The following is a 12,339-nucleotide window of genomic DNA, read 5'->3' on the forward strand; positions in this document are numbered from 1 at the left end:
TGTATTCCTGATGATTGAAATTCTAACTGTAGTGAGATGAAATCTCACTATAGTTTTGATTTCATTCCCATGATGGCTAAAGATGTTGAAAATATTTTTATATTTTTGTTTGCTGTTTGTACTTCTTTTTTTTAAAGAAGTGCCAGTTTAGTACAATTGCCTATTTTTTTGAATGGGTTATTTTTTAGTTGTTGAATAGTTTGAGTTCTTTATATATTCTAAATGGTTATCCTCTGTCCAAGGTGTAGCTGCCAAAGATTTTCTCCCAATTTTTAGGCTCTGTCTTCTTGCTACTAATTATTTATCTTACTGTAAGAAGCATTTTAGTTTAATGAAATCTAGTAATATATTCTTCGTATTATTTCCTGAGCTATAGGTGTATTGTTGAGGCAGTTGCTGCATTTGCCTACATGTTGGAGGATTTCTTCTAGGTTTTTTCTAGCAGTTGCAAAGTTTCTGGTCTTATACCTGGGTCTTGATATGTTTTTGAGTTGACTTTTGTACAAAGTGACACATAAGAATAAACTTTCAATCTTTCATTGATGGATATCCAATTTTCCAAGAACCATTTGTTAAAATAAGTTGTCCTTTCTCCAACATAATTTTTTAGTACTTTGTTGTGAACCAGGTAACTGCAGTTGTGTGGGTTTGTCTTTGGTTCATCTATTCTGTTCCATATGTCTATTTTATACTACCAAGCTGCTTTTGTTACTTTGACTCTGTTATATAATTTAAAACTGGATATTGTGATGCTTCTAGCTTCACTCTTTTTGCTTAGAATTTGTTTGATTACTATGGATCTTTTGTTCTTTTCAAATTTTAATTTTCTTCCTAGTCCTGAGATGATATAATTGATATTGTGATGGGATGCCTTGCATCTGTAGATTCCTTTTGGTAATATGGCTATTTTAACAATATTATATCTGCCTATTTATGAACATGGAAGGTATATCTTCTGATATCTTCTTTGATTTCATTTTTTAGAGCTTTTAGAGTTCTTTTACATTTTCTGATAGATTTATTTTTAAGTATTTTTTGAGGTTATGATATGCTTTTCTGGATAATTTTATAATTTTATTTGCATCACCAGTTTATATACTAATATATAATATTAACCCAGCAACTATTTCCCCCAAATAGTGTTTTTAAAAAAAAGGTCAGTACTTTATAACCCCTCACAATTATTTATCTGATTCTGAGTCCTGTAATATGTATATTTTACCTTTTAACTTCATTGAAAAATGTCATATTTTATTTCACTTATGTAATTTCCTCTTCTTATTTATGTGGTTAAAATTAGGTAGCTGGCCAAACAATTTAGATTTTAGAGTTTTCACTTCTATTTTTAAATTTAAACCATTACAAGTATCATTACAAACCAGTAATACTGTAAAACATTTAATATTGTAAAACATTTATGATTCTGGCATAAGACTTTTTAAACAGACATTGCTTTAATATGTCTGTGTAATTTTGGCTGATAAGAATATTCACCAACATAGATAGGTATCACGATGATACTCAGCTTTTACACTTTTATGTCACAAGTTTACAAAAAACAGTAAGCTTATAAGATGTTAACAAAAATAGCAAAGTTCTGCAAACAGCAACTACATAGTCAATTAATGACAGAACAATATTTCAATTATAGCAGCCACAGCCTATTTTTATGACCAGAAATTAATATACTCAAAAAATATAATAGGAAGCAGACTTTAAAGTTATAGATCTTTGTTGGAAATTTTGCAATAATAGTTGTCACTAAAATTCTATGTGACTCAAATAATCACATACTTATTACTTAAACATGGTGTACCTTAATAAAATGTGCTATCTTTTCTGGAAAAAAAGGGAGAAAACCCTTGCTGTGACTTTGAATTTCTAGAATCCCAACCTATATTTGCAAGACTACAATGAATTTTAACAAATATCCCAGAAGTATGCAACAATTTATTTCCAGTAATCTAATACATTGAATAGAGGTATAAAGAGCATCTGTATGAATGTAAAACTTATTTTAAATTTATTAATAGTTTTCATATGTATAAAATAAAATTCACATCACTTTCATTATACTTTTATTAATATATTTAACATTTATCATTTATATAGCATTAAAATATTATAGAATGTATCTAAAATGTAAATAAAATAGCATAGAAATTATGTTCAGTGCTTCAGTTTTCTGTTTTCTACTTTTAAAATCCACAAAAGTAACTGAGTGTAAGAAAATGATAGCTATAAATTTTACTAAATCAATATGTCAGAAAAGAACTCATTCATTATGCAAAATTTCTCAAGACAATATTAGCTTTAGGGATCAATCTCCAAAGTAATGGGTAAATGTTCATTTCTAACTTCTACAGCACACATGAAATAAAATGAAAGCTATAAATTTTAATTACTGTGATTACAGAATGTTTTGTCTTTCTAAAAGTCTTTAAAAGGCTCTCTGCTCTATTTTCCTCTATTTCTATGTCATTTTTGTAATTTATATTGATTTCATTTTCTTGTCTTACCTGTGTTCATGATCTATCTAACTATGAAATATATTGCAAATTATGTCCTCAATTATTTAGAGAGATTAACCTTTGGGAGAATTCATTTTGAAAATACAGCATCATTGGCCAACTGCTCACCAATATAGTACTTTTCAAAGCCTCTTTGGAGCTATTTTATAAACATTTAAAATTACTACAGAGACATTTGATTTATTTTAAACATCATACTTCTAAAAGAGGCAAGAGAAACACTAAACTGTATCATTGAAAGCAATCTTTTTAAAAATAGGTTACTTTTTCATTCTGATATTATCAGTAAAATTTATGTGAAAAGTTTTCCATATGCATAAAGGGGAACACTAATATTATATATAAGAAAGGTGGTCAGAAGTGAGTGAAAGTCAAGATAAACTCCTTGGGGACAGCCAGTTGGCACCATTTATTTGATTGTGAACCTTGCCAAGTCAAGTACTTCATTTTTATCCAAGGATCTTCAACTTTAAATTAGGGTTGATACCTTTTTCTAAAGATTGAGAAATTAACGAACACACACAAACATATACAAGTATGCCCTTTTAGCTTTTTTGCTATTGTGACTAAAAGACCTGACAAGAGCAACTTTAGAGGAGAAAAGGTTTAATTTGGGGATCATGGTTGTTCACAGACAGCTGTCTCTATTTCCTGGGGATCCAGATAAGGCAGACCATCATGGTGAAAGAGTGTGATAAAGGGAAGAGGGAAGAAGCTCACATAATGATCAGAAAGTAGAGAGTGAGAGAATCCACTCCCCAGATTCAAAATATATGCCCAAATGTCATAGCCCCAAGAACCCAACTCCTTCAGCCACACCTTCCCAGTCTTCAATAACCACTCAGTTCATTCCATCAGGGGATTAATTCATTAATTGGATTAACAATCTCATAACCCATTTTCCTCTAAACCTTCTTGCTTGTCTCACACATGAGCTTTTGGGGGACAGCTCACATCCAAACATTCCACCCACAAAAACTTGTGACCATCTCACAATACAAAATACATTTTGTGCATTTCCAAGAAACCCATAGTCTTAACAGTTCCAAGATTGCCCTGAAGTTCAAGTCCAAAGACTCATGTGAAACTAAAGACAAGCTCACATCATGAGTTCTTATAAAAATCAAAAGAAATTTACAAGTATCCAATATATAAAGGTACAGAGTAAACATTTCCATTCAGAAAAAATAGGTGCATAGAAAAATGGGATAGGACCAAAGCAAGACTGATATCCAGCTGGACAAACAAGTCCTGTGGTTCTGTTTCGGGCAACTGGAACACATGGCATCATGATGTTGGGTCCAAAGGCCTTGTGTAGATTGGTTGCAGCCCAAGAAGTTCTTATGTTAGCTCATTTTGGGGGGCAACTTTTTGTTGTTATTGTTTCATAGGTCTTAGTCCATAGAAAGTATGCAGGTTGGCCCCATTTCTTGGGACTCCAGATGAGGTTTGAATATCATGGCAGAAGAGTGTGGTGGAGGGAAGCAGCTCACATGATTAAGAAGCAGAGAGATTCCACTCTCCAGATATAAAATTTATAACCTTAAAGACACACCTCCAGGAACCCACCTCCTTCAGTCACACCCTACCCACCTTTAGTTACCACTGAATTCCATCAGGGGATTCATTTACAGACTGTGTTAAGACTCTTGTAACCTTTCTCTTCCAAACCTACTTGCATTGTCTCACACATGAGCTTTTATGGGACACCTCACATCCAAACCATAACACATGTATACACACATACACACACACACACTCGCGTGCACATAGACATGCATAAACACACACACACACACACACACACACACACACACACAAACACTAGCTGTTGATTTACTTTATGCTTCTATAACAAAATAACTAAGCCTTGGTACTATACAATCAGAAGGATTTTCATTAGTTCACAGTTTTTGAAACTGAAAGTCCAAGATTGAGTGGCTATATTTGTTTGGGCCCTGATTAAGACCCCCTTATATTCATCACAACATCATAGAAAAGAAAAAATTGAAATGGTCATAAAAAAAAAAAGCCAAGCACATGGTGATTCCTTGCTTTATAAAATTTCACTCTCCCAGGAACTAAGCAGGGGCCCAAGAAAATTGCAATAATCTTTTATGGTGGCAGTGATCCCAGTCTTATTATACCTCCCACTAGGCATCTCTTAAAGATACCATGGGCTATTAACATTGTCACACTGAGGACCAAACCTTCAGTATATGACTCTTCAAGGGAACATATTCAAACAGTATCCAAATTAAAGAAAATTATAAAAACAAACATTTTTATATATTAATTACTTCTTGAATGATAACATCTATCATTTTCTTAAATATATTTTTTAGTTGTTGATGGACCTTTATTTTTAATTTATTTATTTATATGCAGTGCTGAGAATTGAACCCATTGCAGCAAGCGCTCTACCACTGAGCCACAATTCCTGCCCCTAAACTCTATCTTGGTAGAAGAAATATTCAGTTACTTGTGAGTCTTGCTTCATTATAGGTTGACATGAATGCTTCATATTGTTCTCCACATTATTCACTTCAACTTAATATTTTACATTTATTTCATGTAATCTTGCTGAATGTTTAAGTGGCTTTAAGTTCTTAAATGGTATAATATAAATTTGAATGAACAAAAGTTTCTCTTCAATACCACAAAACCCCTTATTTTATTAAAAACCTGTATGAGTTTAATAAAAGTAAAAAATCACTGACCTCTTCTTAATTACCAAATAAAACCACATATAGCATTTTGTAACAGAAATTAGAATTAATACAGAAAATCTTTTCTGTATACTCATTAAGCTCCAGTTATTCATAAAATTGCAGGAAAAAGAAAAAAAATACATTCTGGAATATCTGAGTAAAATTGACTTTAGTATGTGATTGCAATTTTGTGTTTCTGTCACTCTAAAAATTACTTTATTATTATGTGTGCAAGCATGTGCAATTGTGTATTTTATATTAAAGTCATTGAAGTAATCCTGCTTTCTTTGTTTTGTTTTTAAATGTAAATAAAACTATATTAAGTTGCTTGATTAATATTTTAATCTATTTTATGTTACTCTAACAAAATACCCAAGGTCAGGTATATTATAGAGAAAAAGAGATTTGTTTATCTCATAGTTTTGGATGTAGAAAACCATAGTATCAGCATCTTCCCAGTTCTGGTGAGGACCTCATGGAGGTGGCATCAAAATGGTGAGAGTGTATGCAAGAATGGCTAAGAGTTCATGTAGAACAGAGTAAAAAGAAGGCACCAGCATCACTGCTCTATAACGACTTATTCTCAATGGAACTATTCCAATCCCATAATAACTCTAGTAATCCCTCTTGAAGGTGGTGCCCTCCTGACCTGATTATATTCCATGAGGCCCAAATTCTTAACCCTTGATCATCTCAACACTGCCACATGGGACCCAAGCTTCTACCACAGTTCCTTTTGTAGGCACACCTGGACCATATCCTAAATCATGCAACAACTATATAAGATCCTTTATGGAAACTATATTATGTTTTACCAAAGTAGGTTTTGAGGAAATAATGTATCTCACAACAGAGTTTGATAAAATTTCAGTAGAAATGTAAACATGGACCCTATAATATCAATTTAAACTTTGAGATCCATTACAAAACAAAAATACCTCATGTAAAACTTCTAAGAGACCTAGACAATATGCTATTGTGATATTACAGAATGATTCTAGGGCCTAAAGTCTAAAGTCATACTCTGCTTGGATTAAACTTCAATTCTTTTTTTCTAATCTAAGTTATTAGATATTCTCAACTAACATTTTGTTCCACTTGAAAACAGTAATAGCAATAAGTATCTGTCAGATTTTCTGAGCATTGATAGATGTAGACTACTACAAAATTGCCAGCACAATGGTTGAAAAATAGAAGAATATCAATTAAAAGAGACAATTATATAAATGTTTTGTTGTATCAAATCTATAAATAATTTATATTATTGTCAAACTTTTTATTGTTATTTTAATTATACTTATGAGATATAGTGTGATTGCTTATTTTATATATTTATACACACACAAATACAATGGGTAATGATCAAATCATAATAGTTAACATTTATATTTTAAAATATTTTGTTTTTTTAACATGCAATAATTATGTGTGTGTATGTGTGTGTATGTGTGTGTGTGTGTGTGTGTGTGTGTGTGTGTATTTGGTGAATTACCATGGTGATATTTTGATACATATTTACAATATGCACTGATTAAATAAGGGTAGTTCACATTCCTACCTCCTTATCATGACTTTATATCTTGAGGCTTTAAGCTTCTTTTTTCTCGGTTTTCATAAAATGAAAGTTATTGGGAACTAATCATTGTTCTTCCTGTAGGACATAAGAACTCATTCTATCTAATTTTGTTTCGGTACCCATTACCCAGCATCTTTCTCTCCCACACTTCCTAGGCTCTAGTGGTCTTCATTTAAATTAACATTTTACAAAATAAAAAACCAAATATATATTTTACACAATGCTATTAGTTACCTTTTAATATGTGTTCCTGTAATAATTTTTATATTCAGTTAATTAAGTTCGCAATGCTTTTGCAATCATAGTCATATGTTTCTATGCATTACTTATTCATCTAAAATATTTTTGCAATTATTACTCTGTTCTCCACCATGCAGATTCTTTTATTTCTTTCTGAGGATCAAATGTATAATCTGATTCATGTGGAATCTAATAAAGTTGATCTCATAGCAGTAAAGAGTAGAATGGTGTTTCCTATGAGATGAGGTGGTTGTGAGGAGGGCTAGGGAAATTTTGGTCCAAGGATATAAATTTCAGTTAGATAAAAATAATAAATCCAAAAGGTCTATAATATAACATGGGGACTATAATTAATAGTATATTGTATACTTGTAAAACACTAAGAGAATGGATATAAATTACTTTCACTACAAAATGATAAATATGTGAGAAAATTCATATGCTATCTGATAGATTCAGTCATTCACACCATATGTATAGTTTTTAAAGTCATGATGCACTAATAAATACATACAATTTGTATTTAAATATAAGTAAGTGAATATTGGTGAGGCTGAGTGAATATCTTCCAGTATCATGATTCCCTAGCTTTGAGAAAACACACTGCACAGACAGCACAATATGCTCTGTATTAGCAGATTTAGAGATCTTCTGACTCCCAAATGAGAGTTCCAAATATCTCAATCACATCTGTGTAGAGATTAAATAATCACAGAAATGAGGATGAGTGTATAAATAAAAGTTATGGGAACAGGGAGCCTTGTTGCTGTTAAAACTTCCTCCTTTTATAGTCCTCTGAAAGAACACAGCCAGGCTTATGTGACTACCTCTTCTTTAGTGCAGCCAAATCATATCAAACAGAGACCATCCATTAATTAGAGGTTACTCAAGAATTACGGATTATTGATCAATGGCACATTATTGACAAACAGGCAATATGTTGTACACAGAAGCAACTCATATTCAGCATATTGCTATACATTTCTTGAAGCAATATGCAGGGCTGAGGATAAAATCTTAACAATTTTCTTCAATTTACTAAATATTCCTTAAGTTCTTGCCATTGTAGCAAGTTCTATAGATGTGACTGTGAAGAAGATAATTGCAGAAACTGCTTTCATTGAACATTCAATCCAGTATGGTTGCCTCACAAAAAAATGCCAATAAAGACATATTAAGGAAAAGGATGAATGACATAGCATATATACAACAAGCTATGGAAAATGTCCTGAAAAAGGAATTGCATTTATAAAGAGATATACTATCACAAAAAATAAAGTTGTAAGAAGGAACATTAGAAAAAGGGTACTAAAACTTAAACATTGAATTACAAAAAAAAAAAAAAAATGAAAGAAATCACAGAAGACCTAAATAAATGGAAAGATATCCTCATGGACATATAGATATAACATTACTAACATGGCAACAGTCCCCAGCTAGATTTAAAAATGTGCATTATCCTTATCCAAATTTCAGATGTATTTATTGTAGTAATTGAACAGTTGATCTTAAAGTCATGTGAAAATGCAAGGGTTCATAAATTGCCCAAAACAATCTTGAAACAGAACAGTTGGGGTATTTCCTAATTTTAAATTTTACTACATGCAATACTATAGTAATCAAATTAATGTGGTGCTGTTGTAATCATATATTTGTTTTGGGGTGTGTGTGTGTGTGTGTGTGTGTGTGTGTGTGTGTGTGTGTCTGTATTTATAAAGAAAGAGAGTTGAGAACTCCAAAATAAACTCTTTATATCTAATTAATATTCTTCAAAATAGTAAATGGGGAAGGATTTGTCTTGTTAACAAATTTTCCTGGAAAATTTGATATCCTGAGGTAAACGAATAAATTTGGAGACTTATCTCATTCTATAAAAAATTAAAGTAGATCACAAAATCAATGTAAGAGCTAAAATTATAAAACTCTTAGAAGAAAACATAGGAGTAAATCATCACCAATTTGAGCTGAACTTTAGTTCCTTAGATAAAACACCAAAAGCACAAATTATAACTAAAAAAAAGGATAAATTATACTTATTCAAAATTAAATAATTATGCTTCATGGATACCATTAAGGAACCAGGAAAGATAACCCAAAGAATAAGAGAAAATATCTTCTAATTATATATCTGTATTTAGGAAAAAAATCCTAAAAATCCTAAAAATTCAAAATTAAGAAAAAACAACCCAGTTAAAAACTGGGTATAGGATCTGAATAGGCAACTGTCCAAGGAAATATGCCAACAGCCAATAAGCATGTGGAAATATAATCATTAACATTAGGAATGTAGAAAAAGAACTATTAAAACCACAATGAGATATCACTTCATACCCATAAAACTAGCTCTGTAAAATACTGATATTAAAAATATTATTGATAATGTGAAGAAATTAGAAAACTGAGTGTATAAGTTTGTGAAATCACATTGGAAAACAGCTTTGAAATTTCTCCAAAAAGTTGAGCATAGAATTACCGTATGACCCAACACAGTCACATCTAGAATTATACCAAAAGCAATGAAAACATATTCCACACAAATCTGGTACATTAATATTTACAGCTTTATCTATGAAAGTTAAAAAGTTGAAGCAACTAGACTGTTCATCAGAAGATGAATCAGTAAACAAAATGGTGTGTATCCACACAATGAAATATTATTTGACAATACAATAAATAAATGTTTCATACTATAGGGATGAACCTTGAAAACATCATGCTGTAAAAGAAATGAGTCATTAAAGACCATATCCTGAATGAGCATTCATATGGAATGTCTAGAATATGGAAGTCCATGCAGAATTAAAATAGACTACTGGTTTCTAAGGGCTAAGGGGAAAGAAGAATGGTGAGTGGCTGCTAAAGGCTATGGTTTCTTTTAGTAAGTGATGAAAATACAAATACAATTAAGTGGGGTTTGTTGCACAACTCAGTGACAATGCTGAACAACCCATGAATTCTACACTTTAAAAGAGGGAATTTATGCTACAAAATGTGTTTTACTACTTGGGGAGTAAAGTCTGTTCTTCCATGAGCCCTTATATTGTTTTATTTCCTCTTAAAATGAAATCTTTTTTTGAGGACTAAAGCTAGTCCATCTGTTTATTGTAAATAGTCTGCAATATATAGTATTATATGAGCTAGAGTTACTTTAAAGAATGGATATCAGTTAATTAATCAATTAAAAAATAGTCTTTTAATTATTCATCAATGAAAGCATGAAAACGAAGACTCCCAAACCTTATGTTTATGTTTACTAGAGAGTGAGAGTGCAGAGTTAATGGTAGACTTTAACATTCTACTTTATCTGTATTATTTTACTTTAATAACCTTACATAGCTGAAATTTATACAAAACCAATTAAATTATAAAAAATACACCTTAGAACATTTTTAATAACATTGTTTTATATAGGTTTTGCCATAAGAATATTTGAGATAGTCAGAGCCATGATTACATCTCTGTTGCAAAGTTTAATTAAATCAGCCTCTTGGAGAAATTAAATAACAAAAAAGACACTGTCATGGAAGAAGAAATCCAAAATAAACATATTCTTGCAACATATTCACCCTATTTCAGGGTCACATGAACCTCTTCATTGCCCATTAGATTTGAACCTAATATTTAAATTTAAATCTAGACATGGTTCATTTCTTCTGCCTCAAGGTAGGGATTAAGTTGCTTTATTAAAACATTATCTTTTTATGGGATTTCCACATAGCTCATTATATTTGGAACATGATTTAATGTTATTTCTGTGACCTTTTTCCTTTTACCATTCAAAGACATTTTGCCATTGTATTTTAGATGATAAAAAAATAGGAACTTCTTATTAACTTTGTGGTACACATTTTTAGTGTCTCAATTATTTAACACTTAATATAATAAAGCACATTACAAATACCATAAGAGGTTTGCCTCCTATCTATGTAAATGCTATAAGATCTTAGGATCCTTGAAAGGCTCATATTAAATATTATTTCAGTTTTCCATGCCTCGAGCAACTTTGACTAACAACTTTTCTTTCAAGTATATTGTCTTGGTAGACAAAGAGTCCAGCTTAACTTACTTTTGATAAATGGTATCTTTTCTTCTGAGGAGCCCAAGTGTTATACTCAGCTTTTTCACTGCTCTGACAAAAATACCAGACAAGAAAAATTTTTAGAGGAGAAAAAAGCATATTTGGTGCTCATTGTTTCCGCAGTCTCTGTCCATAGGTGGCCATTTCCATTGCTCTGAGCCTGAGGTGAGGCAGAACACCATGGCAGATGGGTGTGGTAGAGGAAGGCAGCTCCAGACATGACCAACAGGCAGCAGAGAGAGCATGCCTTCCCAGGGACAAATTATACACCCCTAAATCAGAGGCTCAGAGACCCACCTCTTCCAGCCATACCCTACCTGCCAATGGTTACCATGCAGTTAATCCCTATTGGTGGATTACCATGCTAATTAGATTAAGGCTCTCATAACCAAATCATTTCACCTGGACACTTCCTTGCATTGTCTCACTCAGGAGCTTTTGGGGGTCCTCATATCTAAACTATAACACCAAGGATACTTCCAATTTCCTTGCCAATTTTACAACTTATTGCTCCTAGTTAGCTTTCCTTTTCTAAATGAATGGGATATAGTATAAAGAATCAGAAATATTTTATGTCTCTGAAAAAAAATATGACAGAAAGCTAAGGATGCTGTAGGAAAAAAATGATACTGATGTATTTTCTAGCTTCTTTCTTTTCTCCTTTCATGAAGGACTCTGATTCCAGTTTTGGCTTTCCTTATTTCCCACTTTTGGACAAGCTAGTAAAAGAGCCTGCATACTCATCATCGGACTCCAGTAAGAGTTTAGACCACACAACCTCCTACCTGTGTGTAGGAACCTTCAACCTATATCCTATCCACAAAAATAAAAACAAATACAAAAAATGCCATTCAGTCTCCTTTCTTGTTCAAAGTTACTTAAAAGTCAGTTTAGCCAAATAGACTTGCTCTTCTCAGAATGATTCAATATGCAAGTTCAAACCTTCTGATGTCTTCATAGTGTGTCTGGTGATGCCATTTTTACTTCCTAAACCAAATCTTATGTGAGTGTTCATCCTGTGATTTCAGGGTAGCTATAGTGGTAGTTATACTCTAAGTATTAAATCCTATTGCACTCAATATACCCTATTTCTGTACTCCTTCCTAGAATAGTAATCATTTCATTTGAGAAAAGTAGAACTGACATTTTTAGGATAAGGAATGAGAGTATATTTTAAAAAGTGAGAAGAAAGAGAGACCTCCT

This window comes from Ictidomys tridecemlineatus, chromosome 7 (assembly GCF_052094955.1).
Source record: "Ictidomys tridecemlineatus isolate mIctTri1 chromosome 7, mIctTri1.hap1, whole genome shotgun sequence".
Classification (NCBI taxonomy): Eukaryota; Metazoa; Chordata; class Mammalia; order Rodentia; family Sciuridae; genus Ictidomys; species Ictidomys tridecemlineatus.